Source organism: Stegodyphus dumicola, chromosome 1 (assembly GCF_044657685.1).
Source record: "Stegodyphus dumicola isolate Sdum_Otavi_A_Nest chromosome 1, ASM4465768v1".
Taxonomy (NCBI): Eukaryota; Metazoa; Arthropoda; class Arachnida; order Araneae; family Eresidae; genus Stegodyphus; species Stegodyphus dumicola.
In genome coordinates this window covers 225,014,679-225,041,119 of record NC_140768.1, presented here as the reverse complement: position 1 = coordinate 225,041,119, position 26,441 = coordinate 225,014,679, and the positions used below count along the sequence as shown (strand labels likewise).

Genomic DNA, 26,441 nt, shown 5'->3' with positions numbered 1-26,441 from the left:
AAGTTAATCAATGAATAATATTTCACAGCAGCATTAAAAACTGTATCATGTCCTGGAAATAACAAATATTTAAAAAGTAATCTCAAAAATTTTCTATGCGTATGATAAACAAGTAACTTATTTGTTATATTTCGTTTTCGAAAGAGTAAAGTCTAAAAATATTCTGAGTGTAATAATTAAAAAATATACCTCAAAAAGTGCATGAAATAAATAAAGATCATTCTCTGCCGCTCTTTTAAACACAACAATATGCATCCCACTTTTGGGGGAAAGTCTTGAAAAAAAACAGGAACAGGTGTTGCAACCTATTTCCTCAGTAACAACATCCTTTGCTCAACAAGGGGTAATTATCATTAAAGCCGGTGTTCCCGATTTACATACCACAGCGTGGGAGAATATTGAGGAAAATAACCGCGAATCTTTTTTTTTTTTTTTTCTGACATTATCGAGGAACTTTCGTATCATCTTGCAGTGGCTTTGAAGCGCTGAATCCAAGATGCCGTTTTCTTTGCTTCTCGCGATTTTTGAAGTGGCAATTTCCATTTTCAGTACGTGCACGTTTCATTTTCTTTTGCAAGATCTTCATGAAGTCACTTACAAGCCTTAAGCGAGTAAATATGGTGTTTATTGATGTTCTTCAGGTTGATGATGTTGATTCAACGACGCATAAAAATGCCCGCTGTTAGAATACTGTCGGAATCATGGCTGCCGTTTCGAAAAGTTAAATAATTCTGGAAACTATCTGATAAAAGCTGCATTATGGATATTTTAATTTAACTGTTGTAGATATTCTCAACGACAAATAATTATTGAAAACTGGATCTCGGTGAATCTAGACGAGTAGTCTTAGTGTTATAAAGCATTTTAAGCAGTGAAGATTTTATTGCGAATTATTATTATTAAATTAATAAATGTCTCAAGAACAGGATTATGAATAAATATCGAAGTATACGATCTGTATCAATTATACAATATCTTCGCAGGGATGGATTACTATCATTATTACTTATTATTGGGCTCAAACATATAGTTATTCAACTTTTATATGGAATCTGTTTTCAAAAAACAAACGTCAGAATTTCTAAATACATATTTATTATTAGCAAAGTGCTAGTCACACTCTAAATTATATAAATATAATTTAGTCTTATTTGATTTTGATTAGCTGCTCATCGCACCTTTAAGCAAGTAATCCAAAAATTCAAATAATTCCAACACATGGTGGAGTGATTTAATGCATGATAAAAAAACCAATAAAAGTGAACCAGAAAGGGATGTGTGCAGTAATTGGTAATAATAATAATAATGGTAGTATTTTAGCATTTAAATTCCCTGTTTACTTAATCTGTTCGCTTTGTGTTTGAAACGTAATTGAAGTGAATTTATTTACCATTTTCTTTACAATTTATAGTATAGATAAATAAAAAGCAGTCCTTAAGGTAGTTAATATCTGTTTAATTATTATGAATATATACTTCATTTGAAATGTATTTATTTTCTGAGCAAAATATGTGAATACGTTAGTATTAACAACTTTAATTATACAATTAAGGAATTAAAGTCTGAATAATGATGTGAACACCTGTTCTAGGTCTCTCCTTTTTTGTATAATCTAAGTGCAGCTTCTGTGCATATGGGTGCAGGTAAATATATCTACAAGTGAGTAAATGCGTAAGTATTTAGTTCTTCTATGATAATATCGTCCATTCCAAAATAAGTTGAATTTAGTCCGAATTTGTTTCATGAAGATCATCTCACGAAAGTATATTTTTTTTCGAATTTAAAAACAATTTACAGTTGAAAGAGAAGTAATTTTTAGTGCACTGTATTAAGCTGTGTTACATTATTTATTTATGTTTTTACAGTCTTTTATAAAATAAACTGCGAGAGCACGCTTTCTCATTTAGACTTCGATGATTTAATCGTCATCGAAATAACTAACACGCGTTTAATTTAATTACGCTCTTTATAAATTTGCAATATTTTAATCTTTTCAGATTTATTCTACCTTTAGATATTTCAAATTTAATACAGTTTGCTGATTTTAGAAACATTTATGATTCAAGCACACATCTTCCGAAATTTTCAAAAGAATTATAGTATATGAGTGTAACTTAAGTCATTACTTAAGTCAAACTTAAGTGTAACTTAAGTCAAAATAAATTTTCCAAATTTTCAATTATAACGAAGTTTTATGATCTTATTGAATTATTTTGACTGAAAGGATTACGCCTACACAAATTATCATATCAAGTTCATAATACTGGAATCATAGTATGCGGTAATTTAAGATTCAACACAAAGAATAATTGTTTTAATATTATTTACAAAAGTGCTTATACCAACCCTTTTCTTTTAATCTTAAAGGAGCATAAATACTTGGCTGAAATGAGCTACAATTAAAGCGAGTCATATCTTGAAGTGCCCATTTATCTTATTACCTTAGTGTTTGATCTGAGAAGCTGCATTAGATTAATTACTGTATAATTTTCAAAACTTTTTAAAACAGATTGCGTTTTCAGTTCATGTAACAGTATAAATAAACAAAATACATACATAATACATAATTACTCATATTCAATACAGTAGTCCTGGAGAGATTTATCCTCCTCGTGTTTCTGAAAAATAATTGCAATTGTACTGGAGAAGTTGAATAAACAAGCGTTAAGTTTCCGAATATTTTCAGAACCCCTACGCGTAGAAGTAAGAACTTTCCTTGTGAAACAAGAACTAACAAATTTTATTTATTCATTTCTGAATTTTACTTGTGAGAAGATTTTAGAAAATGGTTTCAGTAGAAATAAGCGAAGATATTTAATCAATTTATATTGAGTTGTTTGTTAAAATATCTTAGCAACTAATTTAGAAAAGGAAACGCATAGACTCATAATTTATGGGCATACTTATGAATTTATGGAATGATTATGCCAACGATAAAAAAATGTTTCTTTAATAAGTTAATTGAAATTTTATTTATTCATTTAATCAAATAAAATTAACAGAATTTTTCTTTCGTCCTAGAAATTGGAAATATTTAAAAATTTTACTAGATTTTATGGATTTTTTCCGCTAGCATGCAAGAATTTCCCGAGGTGAACATCCTTATTTGTTAAATATGGAGCTGGAATTATTTTCCATAAAATAATTAATTTCGAAAAATGTAAGTCATGTATATACCGAGTGGCATTAGTTATTTCCATAATGTAGGTACAGTCTTTTCAAACTGAATTCTGTTTCGAAATATTTAAACAATGTGCACTATATTCATTCAATGAAAATTCTTTGATTTCATTTATTTCGCTGATTCTTTGAGTAAAATGGTTTTCCAGTGCACATCTAAGAAACATATGATAAGTAGAAGAAAGTAATGACAATTCATATATTTTTCGCAATGAGAAGATTAATAATGTATTACTGTGATTTACTAGCATTACTATTGTGATTAATGCATTACTAGCAATCTCAAATTGGGCAACTAAGCAATAGAATTAAAACGTGGTGTATTATTTAAGCCTGCGTATAGTATTTAGACTGATGTTAAAGTGTATTATTTATTGAATTTATGAAACATTTTAAAATTAATTAACAGCAATTAATTAACGCCTAAATTCCTTTTGTGTATATGTATCAATAATTTACATAATAAGAAACATAGAATGTTTTGCAATGAACAAACAGTTATAAAATTTGTCATTTGTAAAACGAAAAGGTTAATGAAAGGTAATTAGCTAATAACAGTAAACAAGGAACTCGATTCTGAAAACGTACAGAGACTCTTGTTTTATTTTGAATTCATTTTAGTTATTTTATTAACCAATTAAAATTTCAAATTAAACTGAATTATTTCAGTTAATTTAAATATGCATGGAAGTACATAATGTAATCTTCAATTTCACTTTATTTGTGCATGGATGTACATAAAATCTATGGATATATCTATGGAAATCTATGGATAATAAAATCTATGGATATCTATGGATTATCTTAAATTTGATTTCAAAAATTAAAACGTTAATTTTCTTAGTGTCATATTTTTGACTTAAAATTTGTATGTTGCTTAAAGTTTGTAATATTTACATCTTTACGGAAAAAAAACTGACTTTAATTACTCGCCTAGTTATTTCGAGTTAATTTTGTCATCGAAAATAATTATCACTCGTGATTCATGGTCCATAATAGGCTTTTTTTTTTTATTTATTTTTTATAATCTGCAAGTGTGTTTTGAGACTATGCTAGTGATCTTCACGATGTTTTGTTATGATAATACGCAATTTTAATGCCATGCTTCTATAGAATCATATAGAATCAACATTAATCTCATAATTCGGATAATTTTTTACCATTTACTTTGAGTCATAAAAGTATATATAAATATAAAAATTTTGGATGAATACTTGTAGAGTCTTTTATGTCTTCTTGCACTAATTAAAAGTACGCAATAAAAAATGGATAATTTTCGCACAAAAGCTGAAAAGGGAAGTGTTAGTTAAGGCTTTAAATACATGTAACTCAATTTCTTATAGTGAAGCAAAAGAGAATGCCCTATAAATAATCCATAACTTTTCATGAGGCGTTTTTCCGCCAAATTTTAATTCATGCTTATTAGAAATTTTGATATCATTTTATTGTACTAGCGAATTTACTCTACTAGTTTTTTAAATTTGAAATAAATGAATAGCAGTATAACATTTTAAAAATTAAACAAATAATTTATGTATACGTACATTAGAATCCGGGGCTAAAACTTCATCAGGATTTAATCATCAGGTACTCTTTTCCTCGCTGTCAAATTAATACATTTCTTATTCTAGAATAAGCATCAAGCGACATCCAAATTGTGTACTTCAATTAAGTTACTACAATTGTGTACTACAATTGTTAAGTACTACAATTGTGTACTTCAATTAAGTTTCAAATTTACGTTTATTTTGTAATACTAATGGAGTATGTACCTTAATTCGATATTAAAACATAAATATGCAGACAGCATAAGTATAGTATGTATATTTACTCTCTGAGTACTTCAAAGTGGGCAAGAACTATTGTAGTTTGACTTTTCATTTAGGTTGGAATTCGAAGTAACTCCCAGAAATGAGTTTTAAACACCAATTCCGAGAAGATTATTAGTATATATGAAGCAAACTGTGTTTCGATAAAGTGCGTCCCAAGGAAGCTCATTAAGCTAATTTACACTCGTTAAGCAAATTGAAGTTTAATTATGTTGCTTCTTGAAAAGGGATTAATGTATTGAGTTGAGACATTCGAGGCTGCGGTAAATTGTCGTATTTTTGAAAAATTGAGAAATTTTATGTTAGAGTTCCCACCCAACTTATGCTTTTAAAATACTCTGATTCGACTCCGAGAGAAAATAACAAGCTTAATGATGTTAAAATTTCCAAACTTCAAACTTTGTTCTTCCATCTCTTTGCTGTCTTTAATAGGTGATACACGTAGATTCTGTATAATTAAAGAAGTGATTGAAAAACCAGAACGTTTTCTAATGTGTTATTATAATACTTTAACTCGTTATTGTGACGGGCAATTTTGTTTACATTCTTTTTAACATTTCGATAACATTAAAGAGCACAGTATGATATTGAAGCAATGTTTCGAAATACTTTTTTAATGCAGAATGCGCTTCCCCCCTCTACAAAGAAGCACTAAGAGAAATTACGAAATTTTAAGTATTTGCCGGAAATGATTTTGATGGACATGTTATTTTTACTATTGCATTATTTTGGATTTTTTAAAAACAATGCAGATTTCAATTAATTTGACGAAACCTTTCGAATATAATTTACTTCATTTGGATAAAAACATTCATATACTGAGCTATCATAATTTTCTGCATTAATAAATCTAGCAACTTCATATTTAAACACTTCAAAAATTTACGTATTATATACTGTATATGTTTCTAACACATCAGACAACGTATCTTTTTCAAAACATGTACTACATCTTTTCAATTACTAAGGGTGGTGGTGTAGTGGTGTGGTGTATTTAATTATGGCAAAGCACACTAGGGCTATCTGCCTAAGAGGAGGGATGCCTTTCGTGGAGGACTTTCTAAGGGAAACTGGCTCGTATACACTCAATTACTAAAGGATTTGCAAAATCTGTAAGGGTATCCAAAGTATAATACGTTCAGTAAAAAATTATTTGTTGGCATCAACATATCTGTAATATATTGTCCATTAATTACATCTTTAGAATAAAGTTCGCTGGTTTCATGGCTAAGTATATTCTTGAGTGATATAATTGTTGTTCTTTTTGTATTCAGCCTTTAAACTAACTGTTTTTACTGACATTTTCTACAAGAATCCATATTCTAAAGGATTGTTTTCAAGTAACACGATAAGAAATCACGGTAAGATTACAGAAGAAATAAACTAACTGGAACAATAATGTAGTGTCAAATTTTATGTAAGCTTTCTGTAGAATCTTTGACACTTAATTAAGTAAATGTATCCGTTTAATTTGTTCCTCGGGAAACACTGTATTCTTTATGATATTTTTAATTAGTATTTAATTATTGTATTCATTTTAAATGCATTTACATTCGAGAATTATTTAGCTGAATATAACACTTTTTTGGAAGCGCGGAGACGTCCTGCTTTGATCAGCATAACAAATTTTATTTTAATTTCGAAGTCAAATTAGTGAAACTAATGCATTAGAATTAGAAATCAGAGCATAGTGAAATTAAGGCATTCTGAGTAAAATAAGGGCATAGTAGAAATTTATTTCAGAGGAGATAAAATAATGAACGATGGATCATTAAAAAAACTGTTAAAATAAGTTAATCTACTCTTTTTATATTTACGTCTATAATTTTTAATTAATTAACGTCATTTCGAAATAACCTCTTTTTAATTAATTAAGATAGGATTAAAATTTTTAAAAAGGCTAATATTTTATTTACCTTTAATATAACTATTATATATTGAAAAACTGTGAAGTCATTTTATTTCAAACAATGTATTTACGATGTATTTATTTCTAGTACTATTTTCTATACTGTATATGTTTCTAACACATCAGACCACGTATCTTTTTCAAAACATGTACTACATCTTTTCAATTACTAAGGGTGGTGGTGTAGTGGTGTGGTGTATTTTATTATGGCAAAGCACACTAGGGCTATCTGCCTAAGAGGAGGGATGCCTTTCGTGGAGGACTTTCTAAGGGAAACTGGCTCGTATACACTCAATTACTAAAGGATTTGCAAAATCTGTAAGGGTATCCAAAGTATAATACGTTCAGTAAAAAATTATTTGTTGGCATCAACATATCTGTAATATATTGTCCATTAATTACATCTTTAGAATAAAGTTCGCTGGTTTCATGGCTAAGTATATTCTTGAGTGATATAATTGTTGTTCTTTTTGTATTCAGCCTTTAAACTAACTGTTTTTACTGACATTTTCTACAAGAATCCATATTCTAAAGGATTGTTTTCAAGTAACACGATAAGAAATCACGGTAAGATTACAGAAGAAATAAACTAACTGGAACAGTAATGTAGTGTCAAATTTTATGTAAGCTTTCTGTAGAATCTTTGACATTTAATTAAGTAAATGTATCCGTTTAATTTGTTCCTCGAGAAACACTGTATTCTTTATGATATTTTTAATTAGTATTTAATTATTGTATTCATTTTAAATGCATTTACATTCGAGAATTATTTAGCTGAATATAACACTTTTTTGGAAGCGCGGAGACGTCCTGCTTTGATCAGCATAACAAATTTTATTTTAATTTCGAAGTCAAATTAGTGAAACTAATGCATTAGAATTAGAAATCAGAGCATAGTGAAATTAAGGCATTCTGAGTAAAATAAGGGCATAGTAGAAATTTATTTCAGAGGAGATAAAATAATGAACGATGGATCATTAAAAAAACTGTTAAAATAAGTTAATCTACTCTTTTTACATTTACGTCTATAATTTTTAATTAATTAACGTCATTTCGAAATAACCTCTTTTTAATTAATTAAGATAGGATTAAAATTTTTAAAAAGGCTAATATTTTATTTACCTTTAATATAACTATTATATATTGAAAAACTGTGAAGTCATTTTATTTCAAACAATGTATTTACGATGTATTTATTTCTAGTTAAAAAACGATGTATTTATTTCTAGTTAATTTCCTACTAGGTTCTGACTGAAATGAAATAACAACGTCAATCGAAAATTATGCATCGAACCTCTTTTGCTGTAGGAAGGAATATGGAAAACTTTTTTCATGTGATCATATTAAAAGATGAATATATTCTTTACAGCATAACGCTATTTAATTTGCATTCAAATATATTAAAAGAAGTGTTCAATATTTTTAGAAGAACGCAAATGGAATTTACGAATATTGTAAATGAAAAGTACGGAAATGAATATGAATGTAAATTACTTTTGGCAAACCATTTTTGTCAGCTCAAATAAAAAAGCCGTAAATCACAAGAAGTATTTTCTAATTAAACTGCTGGTTGATTTCGTCCTCTGAAAAATCTAGTTACCTCAAAAGTTTACACATAAATTGAAACTTTCCTCCTAGAAAGTGCTAATTACCTCAAATACCCACATATGAATTTCTGAAGAAGCTACTATCAGTTAATTTAGTTACGCGCTACTTGAGAAGTTCAGAAGCAAAAATTATCTAATTTAGGATGATTTCATCGTATTTCCGAAGGTGTGTTCGTTATTATTAAGGTGCGGCATATGGACTCCATATCCACCACAGTGGCGACAAAAACAGCAATTTCCGTGTGGGCCGGTCAGAAAGCCGATGGGCGGTGATACTTTTTAATAGCTTTTCTTAAGAACAAATATTTTATTCCATGGGGGCAGATTTAAGATCTAGTAACAGAGTGAATTTCCTTGTTATAATGTCATATGCCTCATGTAAAGGAAACGAGGCTTGTTACTTAGCACGTAATAAGATAGAATACCGTTTTACATCATGATCAATCCTAAAAAGGAAATGGGAGTTTTTTGTTACTGCTATTTAGACTATCTCGCGGTATAAATTCGCATTACGCAATTACTCTGAAGCTAACAAATACGAGAGTCTGGATCGAATCTGTATTTTTAAGAGGACACTAGCTTTTGTTATATTTGTATGAATATAATGAGTTCCATAAATGTTATTAATACCCAGCGCATTTTTCTACAACTGTTTGTACTGATATATTTATATTATAATTAAAACTTTGCCACTGCATCATGACGATACGCAAAAAATTAGAAAGCTTAAAACAAAGCTTTAGTGAAGGCAAAGGAAAAGTACAGTAAAAATAAAGTCAATATGTAGAAAATTTTAGTTGAAAACTTATCATCAAAAGAAAGCAATATCACACCATAATGCACTTTTTTAAAAATCATCAATTTTGGGATCCAGCAAAAAAACAGTTTTTATTTAAATTCTAACAGCTTTATATTTCATTTTATTTTTTATATGGCAAATCCTTTGTTGTAGCTACTTATTGATAAATTTTCGAATTTCGCCGACCCCCCGGAATCTTTGTGAAATTTTTTGATTTGTCTCATACTGTTCATGTACAATAAATATAATTGATAAAATATATGAATATATTTTTTTATCAATTCGTATATGTTAGTGTGAGTGTTTCTTTCAAAGAATTGACAGTTTTTCTGTTTTAATTTTAGTTTCTGCCATTACGAATATGCACACAAATTTTCTAAGAAAGTGTTTAGTCAACATTTTATATGATTTACTATTTTTGATATTAAATGAGTTAAATACTATTTTAAGATAAATAATATCGTTTTTCTCAGGTCTGATAATTTATTCTGACAAAGATTTTATAGCTGCCCCTCAGATTTTGCATTACTAAAACTAAGTTAGAATAACTTAGCAAGTTGATAAGTTATCTAATTAGAAATACAGTTATTCTAATTTACTAATTCGGTATTAAGCTTGCTACTGTTAAGTTAAAATGCTTTTAAGCTTAACAATTATAAGGCTTTGTGCTCTGATTGATAAAAAATAAAAATAACGATGCTGTAGATGAACATATGTAAATTAAAACTAAGTATTATTCATGAAACTGTATCTTTTCTGTTAATTCAGTGTCAGTCGTTTCAACAATGCATTAAATAAAATAACAATAATTTAATGCTAATAAGTTTTATTACCAATGAGTCGATTCCTAGAATTAATTTTATTTATACAGAATTATTCAAAAAGTATTTATGCATACTTAAACAATTATTTAAAGTATATTAATGGCTTTTTGGATACATGGATCTTTCAACTGCATTAATAGCTTTTTCAAGTTTCAAATACATAAGACATGTTTGTGAAATATGTATTGAAGCAAACTAACTATTACCACAAAAAACGTATACTATTAAAAAATCACGAAAGTAAAATTTTATTACCTTCATATTTCATTCATTACTGCAAAATTTATATCTATATTTAAGTTGTGTCATTAATATGTTGAATATTTTGCAGTCACTAAATTAGTTCTTTATAAATTATCATGCAACTAATTCATTCCCTCCTTTTTTAAAAAAAATATTACCGCAGGAAGTATGCAGGTAATGTATCCAGACGTGCAAAGGAAAGTATGTGTTAATAATTATTCATATTATAATGTAATATGAGATATTAAAAAAAACTCATTGCCACAAAATTATATTAATTGGCATAAATTTGTAGTTAAAATACTTTTTCATGTTACGAATACGTGCTGAAAATTTTCCCGCAGCTTGCCGTTAAGGAAACCGACAACTAGAAGCCAACCGCGGGAACTAATTCCCTTGTTTCGCGTAACTATCGCCGAAAGAGACGATCTATTCGACCGGCTTCACTTTTCTCGCGCCTTTCGCATTGCTTCCTATAGTCTTCGCCGACGATATTTTTTTCGCTGAACGTAACAGAAAAATGTCAGCGGAAGTTTGTAAAATATTTTTTTCATTAATAAGTTCAATTAATTATAGCTTTTCATATGCGGCTAAAATATCTGTGATTATGTAATAAATTGCAAATTACTGTATTTGTAATTACGTATTAAGATGTTTCTAAAATTCTGTTTTATTTCTGTACCTGATAAATTTTGAAAGAATGATTTTACTAACGCAGATTTAAAATTTGAATCTTTGCGAAAACTTAATTTTAAATAAGGGCTTTTTATCTCTAGGATGAAAAGATTATTACATGAATTAAATTTTTATTTATTCACTGTGCAATTTAATTAGTAATATATTTTAATCTTTATATAAAGATAATAAAATGTTGCTACAAAAATCTCTTTATATAACGTAGTTCGGTACTAACTTTTATTGGAAGTCATGCAAATTAATATACGCATATATGTACCTACAGATGAACGTAGTTGTAAAACATAAGCATTGTTCTTTTAAGATTAAAATCAAGTAATAATTGTAATTTTTAAGGGAAAATTGAATAAATAAATCCAACTGCAGTTTTTCCTCTTTTTAAAATTTGCTTTGCCTCATAAATAATGAAAAGTTACGAATGTCAGTAAATGTTAATTCAAAAGTCAAACAACAAGTCAGTAAATGTATCAAAAGTTCAGAATTAAAATAGCTTTATGCAAATAACAAAAATAATAGATTAAAAATTAAGATTAACAGCACAATTATTCCTAGGAAATGTCCTAAAAAATGTTCTGCAATTTAAATTTTATTTGAATATGCAGTTTTAAGGTGCTTTATTATTTGATTGAAATATTTGCATTTCAAACTGTTTAGCTCCAATGATAATGTAGGTACAACCTTTCAGAATTCGAAGAAGCGAAGGCTATTAAACAAAAAATATTATTAAATATGTAATATATGAAGATTTAGAATAACCAAAATAAATTTTTCGATGATAATACTGGAAAATGAGAACTGTTAATAGTGAAAATAACTTTATCTGCGTAAAGTCTTATATATAATTTTGTTTCAGTTGAAACCTAAGTAAACTACCTATTAAAATAATTAGCCAATATGACACTTGATATCTACTATTTATATTATTTTATTACATGCTTTCATTTTTTAAAGTACCGAACTAAAGTAATTATTGATTTTACGATTCAGGCATTGCGGAATTTCTATCTGAAACATTTTTTGTCGAATTCTAGCGAACGTATTACTTTATACCTGGTGTAATTAATAAATTAATAAGTTATAACTTATAAATATAATAATAGTCAATTAATAATATAATATAAAATTCCATTATTATATCACAATTAATAATAATTTAATGATATAATTTATTATACTGATATTAATTTATAACTGTTATTATGCTTTTATTGTATATTTTCATTAGTTCTTATTTTGTAGTCTATTATCTATCAACTTTATCGTGAGCATGCAGGCGAACTATTTTCATTATGAAACATTTGCTGTTTTAATGATTTTATTTCTATTCAAGCAGTATAATTTTCTGTTGCGTTGATCTATATTTGTATTTCGCTTAGAATTACTTATTCTGAATTGCAACGTTAGAAAATTTTATAAAAAAGGAAATAAAGTATTGCCTTTGAATACAAAAAATTACTTTTCGCATATATTTTGTTATCATTTGCTTATATTTACGTTAATCCATTATCTTAATTTTTTAAAATTATTTTAGTGTTCGAGGTGCGAAGATTACAACGTCTGTTCATTACGTTATTTGGTATTATAATCATTTTCAATAGATTTAGATGACATTAATCCTAATTCTACATAAAAATAAGAATTGTGCAAAGATTTAAGATACTGACTTGACCGGTCATACAAATATTTAAGTAATTATATTATTGATTTTGAAATTTGAACATATGCATGATAGGCAATTTTACACAATATAGTTGGTATCGAGTTCTTTACATAAAGGAATCTGAAAGAGAGATTACTAATTTTATTTGGCATTACAAAATCACAGCATTTTGCTTTTTAGTTTATGACACTTTCTCTGCTAACTCTCTACATAGTGAAATCTTAGCTTCAAAGTTTTATAAGTAATACATTTGTAATTTTCAGCACAGCTAAAATGTTTCAAATAATGAAGAAGAATTTAAATATCTAGGTTAAATTATAGTTTATGTGTGGTTGCCAAGAATTTTATTTTGATAAAACTTTAACGTGATAAATATTAACAAAATGATACCACTGGTTAAAAAAATTATTTTTTTAAAATTCAAATTATGGATTTTTCAAAATCAGTTATAAAATTTCGGTTAAATTTAAATGCATTACATTAAAAATATTTTACCCATCTATGCAGAAATCAACATTTCCTTATTTTACCTTGAATCTTGTCAGATTATACTCTAAGGGACTTAAGAGCTGATTTACAGATCGTATTTTTACAAAATAAGTCTTACATAGTCATTGCATTGTACCAAAACAAACTATTGTACTAAGAGCAATTATTTAAAATAAATGGAGTGTAAACTATAAAACATTCTCGTAAAATGCATGGTGTTCTGCTTTAAATGAAGTTAACACTAATACATGGTATTTTGATGGTATGATGAATATATAAAAATATATTTATCTGCAAAAGTTATATATAAACATCACAGATAATCATTTTTTGAAATTATGTATATGATCTATTAATCTATATCTGCACTATTTTACTATTATTAGTCCAAAGGGGCAATATGCCCAGAAGGACTATTAAATTGGTTTTGGCATTTTGCGTTGATCCACTATAAGTGTCGATTCACTTTTCAAATTGTTGCCACTAAATATTACAGCCCTGCAATATATTTAAAGAAATTAAATAATGAAGAATCTGCATAAATGTATGTATGTTTCTCGCACTGTGAAAACTACGGTACCTAGAGCCATCGAATTATGAATAACGTCCGATTCTACTGAATATGGACGTCTGGAAGCCCAAATTTGAAATCTGAAATTTGTTTTAATATCTATTTCATATTTTGTAAAACTTTAACGAATTTTTGATTAAAAAACTCAACGATTTTAAAGCGAGCAATGGTAATACTGTACGAAAAAAAAAAAAAAAATCTTTATCTCCAGCGCGCGAGACTGTTTATCGGAAATTCTAAAGATATGCCCATTTAAAAATTATTCTGCGATAATCACTCTTAACCTGAATTATATGGTTTAAGTGCGAAGAACGTGATATTTAATAAATAAAGGTAACACATAAAATGTTAAAAAAACAACCCTTTGGGCGAAACGTAATATCTGAAAGCTTTCAGATTTTATTTATTATTAATAGTATAAATTATTTTAATTTTTTTGAAGTTTTGATATTACTTCTCAGGATATGTGTTTTGGTGCTAAAAATAATAATGTGATATATGTTAGAAAAAACTGTAAATAATAAAAATGTTAAAATTACTGCACAGTTTAATTAAATTTTGAATAACACATTTTAGTAATTCAAAAGTATAACGCAAAAATATTTCATTGGAGAATTACCATTTCTTTTGATGCTCTGTCTTGGAAGCTTTCTGTTCATTCTTTTATAAACTACAGAAACATTTCTGAAAATTTTCCATTTAAATATCATTAGCTAATGATGAAAAAAAAGGTCAAGAAAACAAAAGCATTTGTGAAAATGTTGTTTCGTTTCGGGGAATTGCACGTTTCATATAAATATTTTGGTAAATACGTAAGTGTATCTGAAACGTTGTGTATGATCATTTCAAATACCAATATTATTACAAGCAGACTTTTCTTTTCAGATTAGCATGCATTATTTGATTTATTGTTATTCTACTGATGTAGTATTATTGCAATTGTATTGATGTATTATTTTTGTGCTGAGATTAGTATGCAGCTGATGCATGGTAAGTATATAATGCATATAAATGTTTAGCAGAATACATCAATACGATACTTCTTAATAAAATAAAATTTTTTACTAGAAGAACGAATAAATATATTTTGAATTTGAATAAAAATACGTATTTGACATCACAAAATCAAAATAATGGAAATAATGGAAATTCCTAAATCATTTCACTTTTTTCTTTATACTACGTGTTTCAGTATTTCTTGGTAATAAATTCTTATATAGGAATTTACATCCTATTTAGCTGACATTTATAAAGAGAACAATTCAGTTTTAATCGGAAAAATAATAATTGTTTTGTATTTTGAAGGTTAGAGTGTTTAGCAGATTCCCCCCTCCCTTTCTATCGTTTTCTGCAGGAAAACATGATTACGCCTTATAAAGCTTCTTGCATGTAATGGAAGCGAAAATCTTCTCATCCGTAATCGCGTTGGTCAACCCCTGTAGCTAGAACCTTCAATTAAGTGGTCGGCCTCCTCAGCGTCCTATAATTTCGTATATCACAAACAACTAGCCACTAATAGAAGAATCTTTATATTTTCGCTTTGAAAATAACCACAGCTTGGGAGTTGAAATCCTGCAGAACTTTGCTCGCTTATATAAGCGTTGCGCTTATTTTGTTCTGCTTTTCCGATTTTTTGCGATTTTAAAGAAATATAGAAATACTTTAATATTAGATTAGAGACTGATTAGGCGTACGTTTAAGCAACTGAACCTCAATGCTGTCTGAATGAATTGTAGCTTACGAGTACATACTATATATTCACTTGAAAACTTAGTCACTCAAATTAAAAAAATCAAAGCACTTCGATAGTAAATGCAGGGTTGAAAAATAGACACCGATGTTAAGTGCAAGGTGTAATATAGTAACTTTTGTTAAGTACATCGAAAAGCTGAAACGTTTCTTTCAGTTTTACACATGAAAATAATTTCCTTGTAAGTAATGCCTAAAATGAAATGAAAGAGATCTTTAATTTCTTGATGCCTTACTTTATTTGTTCATTATTACGTACTTTATATTTAACTGAAGTTAAATCATAAATAATAGTAAATCAAAATGTCATTGAAGAATGGCAATTACTAAGACCTGAAGCTGTGGTTTGTTTATTCTGGAGGCGCAGAACTCTTATGTTTTTTGGTTTGGACTGGATTATTCAATTATGGCAAAGCACACGAGGGCTATCTGCCTAAAGGAAGGGATGCCTTCGTGGAGGACTTTCTAAGGGAAACTGGCTCCTATACACGTTACACATGGCGAAAACCACGAAAACGCTCATGCAGCCGACCCATTCGCGGGATTCGAACCTCGGACCGAACTACCCCCCAGTGTTCAGCGTCCTTACCGCTCGGCCGCTGGTGGACTTTTTGGTTTGGTTTATGTGATCGTGGCAAAGCACTCGAGAGCTGTATGCCTAAGAGGAAGGATGCCTTCGTGGAGGGCTTTTAAGAGGAACTGGCTCGAATACATGTTACATATGGGAAAACAACGAAAATGCCCACGCAGCCAGCCTGTTCGCGGGATTCAAAGCTCGGACAGAACTGCCAGTGTTCAGTGACTACCGCTCGGCCGGTGGTGGGCCAGCTGCCACCTATGAAGAGACGGACAATGTTACATCCGTGCTTTCTCCGGGATTCGAACCCAGGTCCTTCAGCACGGTAGTCAGAGTCGCTAACCACTTTGCATCTGGGCGGCTCCAGAATAGAAGTAGAAAGAAGGATTTCAGAATATGGCTAAAAAGTGCACTTTAAAATCTACATGGAGATTATTTCATGGAAAAACTTACTGATGTAAAAATATTATTGTCTATTATGTACACTTGCTTTTTGTTCTATCCCAATGGTTTTTCTCCTCTAAATATCCTTTTTCAAAATGTTTTTAATAATATATTTTAATAAAATGTTTTAATGACTAAATCGCATTTTTTGGAAATAGTAAATTGTAAAAATTTTCTCCTTATATTATTTAACTAATTTATAAATAATTCAACTTAATATTCATAACACACAAGAACTATTTTTTCTATTGAAATTAAGTTGTTCATATTGTATATATGTGAACGCGTATACCCGTTATTTTATTATTTCAAACGATCATGCTGTAACTATCTCATCAAAATTTAGCCATTGACATATTTTTATACTTTTTGATGACGGTGACGCGTTGTTTCGACGCTTCTGTGCAGATTCGTATCTTATCAAGCACTAGACTTCCTCACGTTACTTTGACTAATCTTCCGGTTAATGCTGGTTTATGTTATACCTTTATAGCCCTCCGGCAAAGATTGGCATCTCATCTAGAAGCGACGACATCTGCATACATAATTATTTACTCCTCACCTACTTGTGAATTGTTGTTCTTCAAACTGAACGCAATTTTCAAGTGATATGTCACATGCAATTTTTGCTCTCTGATCTATTGATTAATGTATACAATATTGTAAAATTACTAATGACTGTTATAAATACATAATATAAAAAAAGACATACGTATTTTTCCCCTCTTGTGCCTAAACGCTTACTGATTTTTCAGAAAGTAGATTCAGCACGTAATTTAATTATTTTAAAAAAAAATATTTTTTAAAATTAAACTCTTGGTATTAAAACAATTATTAACTAATAATAGTGCCATTTGGTTTCATATGCATATATGTGGGATTTTAAATCCATAGTTTAATATTTTTCCTCGCGCGCTCGTTTTAGCTGTTGACTGCACGAGTGAAATTGATAGAACTCTCGCCACTTTGTTTTACGAAAGAAGATGTAAAATGATATAGATGTATTAATAAATGTAAGATGTTGTTCTATAGATGTAAGATGTTGTTTTATAGATGTAAGATGTTGTTTTATAGATGTAAGATGATATAGATGCTGTATTAATAGATGAACGATCTTATAAATGTATTAATGTTTTATTAAATGTGTTTTGTTTGAACATGAATTGTGATTTTGAAACTCAAGAACCCACATATATATATGTATATATTTAGGGAAGACTGCATTTTTTAAAATTGGGTTGTGCGCTTTATTCAGATTTTGTTTATTTTAGATGAAAGAAACATAATTATATAAAATAATCAATTTAATACGTATTTAATATTAAATATCAATATATTAATTTAAAGTTTTGAAGAAGAATTTTCCAATCGAGGGGTATGTCGTTGTTTAAGCAACATTGCTTTACAGAGTAATGAATGCATAAGTAATCAAATGTGAAATTTTATTAGAGATATCTGAAAATAAATATCTGAAAATAATGAATTTTATAATTATATTAACCTTAGTTTCTATATTAAATTTTGCTTCAATTAGATTGGATGGGAGATATTGACAATGACTCCTAAAGATATCCATCTTTAACTGAAAACTGAAATAACTGAAAACTGTACTATAGTTAAGATTAAATTCTTCTTCACAGTTTTCCAAATTTTTTGATTAACAGAAATAAATTACTTCACATATCAGAAACAAAAGTGGTTGTTAAATAATGGAAGTAAAAATATTTGATACCAATACTTCCTCAAATTTATTCTTCTTTCTTTAAAATTATATTCGTTTACAATACTTTATTTCTTTTTAATTCCTTAATTTATTTTTAAAACTTACTCCGATTTACAAGCAATTAAAAATGTCTAAATGGAAGCAGTACTGACTCTGTTGCTATTTTTGTAACACATTCAGCACTTGAATTCGTGTAAGATACTTAAGTAATCTAATCAGCACTTAAGAATATAGCTACATATGCTCTTCTACGACATTTCCTGAAACTTTTCTGAAACTTTCTGGCTAAAAAATCGAAATTCTACTGCATTTAAAAATATGCCAGATTTTAAATAATCACATTTGGGTAATAAACTGAAACAATGCAAGAAGATTTTGTCACAAATGAATCATTTAATTATTACAAGAAAATAACAAATTTCACAGTAATAATTAAATAACATAATTTTATACTTTATGTGATGTGTGTATTAATATACTGTACGTTAAATTATTACATCATTTTTTGTCATCAGTTATAAAAACAAGAAGAAAAAATCTGAAAGTTAAAAAGTTCAAAAACTTTGGAAATTCTATTTGCAGAGTTTATAGAAAAAATTTATAATGCAGTGGAATTAACAAAACTGTTTTACATTTGAGTACAGTGGGAAAGGCTTGAAATAATAAAATCTCATAATTAACTTTGCCACTTCTAAATTATTTTTTGAGAAGCAGCATAGTTCTTCTATTGCATTTAATGTTATCCAGTTTCCATATAAATTTATTAATATGATTCGATTTTATTTATTATAAAACAGAATTCATACATTATTTCATTTCTTTTTAAACTATATAAAATAACGCAAGCTATACTCTTTTAAATTGAATACTTGTGACACACACAAAAAAAAAAAATAAAAATAAATAAATAAATAAATAAATAAAAATAAAAATAAAATAAAAAATAAAAAATAAAAATAAAGATTCTACAAATAAATAATTTAAACAAATCAGGAATTGTTTATTTAATTACATACAGCAAAGCTCATAAGAGCCGCGCGAAGGGGAGGGGGAAGGAATGCTTTTGTAGGCAACTTTCTAAGGAAAAATGACTCGTTTGTATAAATAACAAGAAAATTAGAATTAATTTGCTAATTTTTCTCACAATTACTTCTTTGTAGCGTTAGCAAAATTGTTTTTAAACGCAAAATTGTTTTTAAACACAAAATCACAGAAGTATAATCTTTAAAAAGAATGCATTATTTTAGGAAATGCCTTTAAAAATGTTTCCTTAATGTTATAACACTTTAAGCATATTTTAAACAGCCAATTAAATTTTATTTTTTACAATATGTCGAATTTAAGAGAAACTGTAAATCCAGTTTAAGCAGAAGTCAGATAGCTTCTTTGCAAGTTAACGCGTGCGAGTAACGAGTTATGCATAAGTTTTTTTTTTTTTAAAACTTACTTATAGCGTTTATTAACTTTATCACGGTAACATTCATTGTTTTGCAATAATTTGTACCACGAAAGAATTTTGTGTTTTAAGATAAACTATCGCATCATCTCAAACGTAAGACAACTTCACTTATAAAGACGATCTTTTATTTTTATTTTTATTTCGCAAAATAAAATGAGCTCTTAAATACAAAAGAACTTCGCATAAATAAGTTTTATACGCTGAACGTAATCGACAGTGAAGACGCAACATAGATCTAATGAGATAAAACTGAGTATAAATGTTTCGTTTAATGCAAAGGTATGCCGAAAACTGGCATGGAATGTATGAAAGAATTAACATTTCACATGCTTCCTTGGTATTATATAGAATGCCAAATAGTGCACAATCGATACACTTAATACATTATTCAATCATTCCATACATTTCAAGCATTTCCATAATTGTTTTCTTTAATAAGAAAGGCATAAATTTTGTTTTATATATCTTTCATTTTTCTTCAGGTATTTTGAATAAAAGTTTTTTAATGGCACTCCTTTGTTATTTATTCAAATTAAATTTGTATTTTTGAGGTATGCGCGTCTTTAAGTAATAGGATTGTCACGACCTTTTTTTCATAGTTTCCCTAAATAGAATTTGTAGTTCTATAAAATTCCTAGGTATTAGAGGAAATACCTAGATAAAGAATATAATAATTCTCATATTTTATACTTTGCCTAAAAACGCCAGACACATTCTATAAAATGACTGTGTATTCTATAAAATACCGGCGTTTCACACATTATCTGTAACATACTTATCGCAAATTACTTTTATGAAAATACTAATGGGCCATTAGATAAAAATGTATCCCTATACAAAGTAATTACGGTTAAAAAATATATTTTTACACTGTTATTTTGTTTGCTCTCTCGAACATTCAATCCGTTAATAACTTTAAAGCTCGGATCAGGTATCATTATTATGGGTATATTATAGAAATTATAAGTTTGCATGATTAAGCTTTAATTCAATAGGAAATGATCACGTGACTTGCTAGGGTGTTGCCACTTTTGCTGAATCTCCAACATTCTATCATTCGCAAAGTGGAATCAACTGTTCCGCTACAATAATTCCTCTACTGCCTTGCATATTCAAAATCCGAAACAATAGTAGTTAGCCAGTTAAGTGGACCACGTGACTCATATCACGAAACCGTTACCTGGATACCGCAAAAGTCGCAATGACTATTAAGACCCTGGGCACGGAGCAAAACGCTTGGAGAGGGCGTATCGTCCAAAAGCTCTGTGATATGACAGAGCAATGGGCAGCGGATTGTGACGACATGAGTTTGCGCGTATGTGTGCCCGCTCAAGGCCCCACCTCCGGGTTGGGGAGGGGGCCCAGGTAAAGTTGGCATTTCGTGATTCCAGTGGATGGGTGGGGCCACATGACGGATAGTTCTTGATTATGAACATTCGTTATCATTTTTGAAAGAGAGCCGCTGAAGCATTTTTATGGTCGGATGAGGGAAGATCCTGATATAACGAAGATGCCACTTTTCTAAGAAGAAATCGAAGTTTTTTTTTTTTTCTGTTTCTTTTCTTCAATAAACACGTGAAAGTCTTCACTTCAAGCATAAGACAAAAGTTTTCATATGGCGATTAAAATAGTTAAAACTGAATAAAAAGTACAGTGATTTTTCAATCCTTATATCAGTTTCTTGGAATGGTTATAGCAATATGCTAACAATGCATTTGACACCAGAAAAAATGTTGAATGAGTTTTTCAGCATTTAAATATTTTCTTTCAAAGATTTCTCCCAGAAAGAATTTTTGAAGTTTTCATTTATCAACTTTTGAGGTAATCCGGCCAGACGGTATAGTGGTTAGGGTCGCCTGACTGCAATAACGAAGGGCCCGGGTTCGAATCCCCGAGAAGGCATGGATGTGAAAATTGTCTGTCGCTTCATAGGAGGCAATGGTGGCCCATTTGTTAGATACCTCCAGGAAACTCTACCAGTTAGAAGCGAGCATTGACAACACTATATGGAATGAAAAATTTTTATCTCCAGCGCGAGAGACCCTCTATCGCAAATTCTAAAGATAAGTTGTTTTTAAATGTTTTGTTATTTTGTGGAATTTTACGTGGCGTAAATGCTAAGAACATGACATTTAAAAAATAAAGTTAACACATAATAAGTTAATAATGAAAAGGAAAAAAACGTTTTTGTTAGCCATCTTACTGAGAAAATATAGATATGTTAAAATAAGAAAAGACTGAACAAATATATGCTAACACTTGACATTGCATCAAGGATTTTAAAGCTATGCTGCTAAGCAGCTTTTACATCCATGCCGTCTCCGGAATTCGAATCCGGGCCTTTCGTTGTCGTAGCCAAGCTTTCCTAACCACTATACCGTCTGTGCGGCACGTAAAAAAACTTGACAAACCCTTTTTGGGACAGTTAAAATCTGAAAACTTTCAGATTTTTATTTCTTTATTTATTAATGTGCAAATTATAATAATTTTGAAAAATAATAGATTTAAAAATTTGACGGAATTTTTCCTATGATTACGTTTTTATTCGAAATCTTTGCTATAACCATCTGAATTGTAACTGTCTGAATTTACTTTTTCTATGCCGTGTAAAATATGACCGCTTTATTATACAGTGTGATTCAAAATTCACAACATCAGTTTCTGTATCAGCGAACATGCAATGTATCGTATAGTTAACAGAGAAGCACATTAAAACGTTTAAAGAAGTTAATCGTGTAAGTTTTATTATTATATTTGCTTTAGAAATGTATGTATTTCAAGTCAGAACTATGTTAATCTGTTTCGAAACGTCATCTTTTTCTTGGCCTAGAAAAAAACAAGCACTGTAATTTGTGACATCTGAACTTTATGTCCAAACGCATTGGTATCTATCACTTATACACTGATATTCACATTAAAAGTTATATGTTTCCATTCCTTTCCTAATATATCATTTTTTGATTAAAATGAAGAAGTAATTTTGTTCAGGTGCTGTAGTCGCGAAGAATCAAGGGACCATTTTACGTTCAGAACAAGTGATCATCCAGATGTCAAGACCTGAAACCTTGATATTTTCAGTCATTAGACTGAATTCGCTGGTACACAACAGAGATCACTAAGTTCGTTGGTAAATTTAAAAAACACGATTCGACGGCATGTTCAGAAATACTTAAGAAAATGCTATTTCCTTCATAATGTTACCCAAAAAAAAAAAAAAAAAAAAAATCGTTTATATGTCTTGGCTAGTCTGTAGAAATATTAAATGATTTTAAGCAGGTGATGTAAAAAATGTGCAATGCCCTCGAATACGCGGGACACGAACATGGACCTCTCGAATAACGAGCCGAGTGTGCTACCGCTACACCACAAAAGCATGCAGAAAGGAGGGGGAAAATACCTTATATACTTCCCCTTTTAAAGGACGACTGGAGATAGGGGACCCAGTCGCCAAATTATGGTAGTGAAGAATCATTATCCACCACCTTTTAGGTCACCACTGTAGAGACATAAGTTGTTTTGAAACAGGAGTACATGAAAAATGAGCAATGCCCTCTCTGGGACTCGAATCTGGACCTCTCAAAAACGCGCCGAGTGTGCTACTCTTACACCACGAAGGCATGAGGAAAGGAGAGAGAAAATACCTTATAAGTTTTCGGGAAGTGTTTAGTGATTGTGGCTTCTCATTCTATCACGAGATATTTAGTGCTATTTTATGGAAACACCTGGCCGATATTATTTTCGTTGAAGGAAAAAAAAAAAAAAATGCAGTATAAAAGTTCTTAAAAAAAAACTCCTTAATTTTCAGCTTTTTTTTATGTTGACCGTGTGATTATACATTTCCGTATCCCGAAAACTACAGTCTTTTTAAATGAATACTAGCTGTTTAATCACCATGTATGAATGATCTTTCAAATGATCTTTTTAGTCTTTTAAAGGAAACTGCACATATTTCAACACACACAAATGTAAAACCTTTGCTTTAGTTCAAGATATTTTAATGAAATTTGTTAAATCCGGGTATATACAGTTAAAACGGTTAAGTTGGAAAATTTTCTTAACCGTATTTGTTGAAGATTTCATAATTAAAATGACGTTTGCTTTCAGGAAGGTACATTTAAATTAAGGCCAAAAAGAGAAGTATAAAGGCATTTATTCCTTCTCAAAGGCATATGTGTTCCATGGCAAAAAACCATACGTGTTCCATAGCAAAAAGAAATTTACAAGGCAGATTAAGAAGGATATTTTTACGGGTATACAATTTAAAGATATTTGATTGAAAATATCCCATTACCATGCTGTTGCTATTTATTTTTAATGATATACGGAGAGTAATTGGACATATGAATTTTAATGTTCTACTTGTTCAAATTTTGTGCGTTAGCCTGAATACTAAAAATTCACGAAATAAAAAGGAATTCATGTCATAACATAGCTCGATCTTACATAATCAGAGATTGCTTCTGTAATAATACAAAGTTTACATTCATATTCCTTTCTTTAACAGATTATACAGCAAAAATTCTGAGCTATTAGAAGTTTATTTATTCCTAAGGCTTTGAGACGGAACCTTATATATCTTATATTATCTACTGAAGGGCTTTATGAAAGGTACGGAGTTTCATTGAAATATCTGTTTTTCCGCAAGGGAAAATCAAAAAATTGCTTCAAGAAGATTGCTCACAGTCTTAAGCTCTGTGAGTATCAATATCACCAATCTATAAAATAAATTTTTACCCATTGGCGATCAATGAAATTCGACATTGTCTCTAGATCTTATACTTGTGATTAATCACAGTGCCGAAAGGATTCAAGATACATCCACATGAACGAGTATAGAAAAAACTAGCCAAACCATGGATTTATCACCTAATTTGCTTTCATTTTCAGACAAGCGGAAAGAATTGTATTTACAGTTCATCTATCTAGACAGCAGCTCTAGACCTGTGGACGCTTTGAATCTATCTAGGGAACAAGTCAAGTGTATGTATATCTATATTCATTGCTTTTGAGCCAAGTATAAAAAGCATTAAAATTTAGCTTTTAATGGTAAAAATTACTGTTTTTGTTTAAGATTTATTTGTTTATATTAACAACTTCATAACGAAATAATTTGAACAGTAGAAAATTAAATTATAATTTGTTAATAAAAGCTACATTTCTAATGTTTTTAATCCATGATTATTAATTGGGCAATTTTTTCCTACTGTATCATGGCCAGTACTTTGAATCTTTTCGGCAGTGTAACTGCTTTTAAAATGAGGTATGAAAATTTAAAATCTCAAAGATCGATAATAATAAAAACTTACTACAAACTTTTATGCATTCATATAAAATGACATGGGTTACAGCATAAATAAAATAAAATAAAATATTCGAAAAGTTTTCGAAAAAATAGTGATTTCTCAGACAGACTCGTACTGTCCGTTAATTGAGTAAATCAAAACACCCGCAAACCCAAAAACTTAAGGACCATATTTCAGAAGACTCCATAATCTTCCTGTAGTTTCTTTTTATCCCGTTTATTCCAATTAAAGAAAGGAAAAGTGGACTAGTGTCCCAGAATGCCTTAATCGGGCAGAGAGAGAAAAACAGAGATTATGTTGATGCTATAACTATTGTAAATATTTAATATTTTTAACAAACTTTACTCAATTTATTAAATATATCTTAAACTGATAAAGAGATTTAAATTCAGAATAATAATTGAAAATTTGTTGTTAATACATGTGAAGAGGATGCCCAAATTTCGTCCATAGGCTGCTTGGAAACATGTCGAATGGTTTCGGATATGCAATACAGATTGCAGATTTTATCTATTGTTAAACATAACTGAAAATTCAGCTGAACCCACTACAGCCTCGCTTCGGTATTTCTTAGTTTTTGATTGAAATAATAATTTCAATCGATGAGCATCGAAGGGAAAGTAAGAAGAGTCCTTGTACTTTGTTATATAACGGAACGTGATATTTAGGAAACTTTTATTAATAACGCAATATTTTATTTAGCAATTAGTAAAGCTGATATTGATAAGAGATAATGAACGTATACCTGTTTTCAATGAGAATAGCAAAATACGCAGGAAAATTTGAACAGGTACAAGAACAAGTAAAGTATAGGGCGATGTACCGTAGATCAACTGGTAATGTCTGCCCGTACTAACTAACCCTAAAAAATTGTAAGCTTTATAAGAGTTTACAAAGAAAGATTGAGGAGATGAGCAACTGAAGCTTTCCAAAGGATCTAGAGCTTACCTATTATGGTATATCGTGCAACCCCACCGTACATCATCTTACATGCAGTATTTATTAAAAATGCCGTAGGAAGGCAGTTGTTGCATAATTGTTTTTAAATGTAGGATGCTGATGTTTATCATTACTTAGAAATCTTCCCAGTGCAAGGAGAACCGTTTGTGGGGATTTTATGTGACTATCCTCAGTTAAGGGCTATGAGAAACTAATGATCAGGAGTTCCCCGTTCCCAATACGTACAGATGTCAGAGTTTGCAATGTTTCCTCTGAAGGATCCATGTCCTGTTATATAGTAGTTTAATGAAGAATCTGAGTACATAGATGTGAAGCTTACATTGGAGATCAAATTACATGTGCGTCTTTCCTGTGAATTCCAACAGTCTTGTCAGAGTTTAAAGCAAGCTGTTTTAGTCGGTTTTTGAAATCTGAGCGAG

The 26,441-nt window shown here is 29.5% G+C and overlaps 1 long non-coding RNA gene across 1 annotated transcript in view; it reads left to right on the top strand.

The window, feature by feature from the left end:
- Positions 1-484: 484 nt before the first annotated feature.
- The window catches only part of LOC146999485 (uncharacterized), a 49,604-nt gene continuing 23,647 nt past the window's right edge, over positions 485-26,441 (top strand). Inside the window, exon 1 of the long non-coding RNA XR_015039734.1 lies at positions 485-548. This is a non-coding gene — a long non-coding RNA (uncharacterized LOC146999485). The remainder of the gene's footprint in view (positions 549-26,441) is intronic.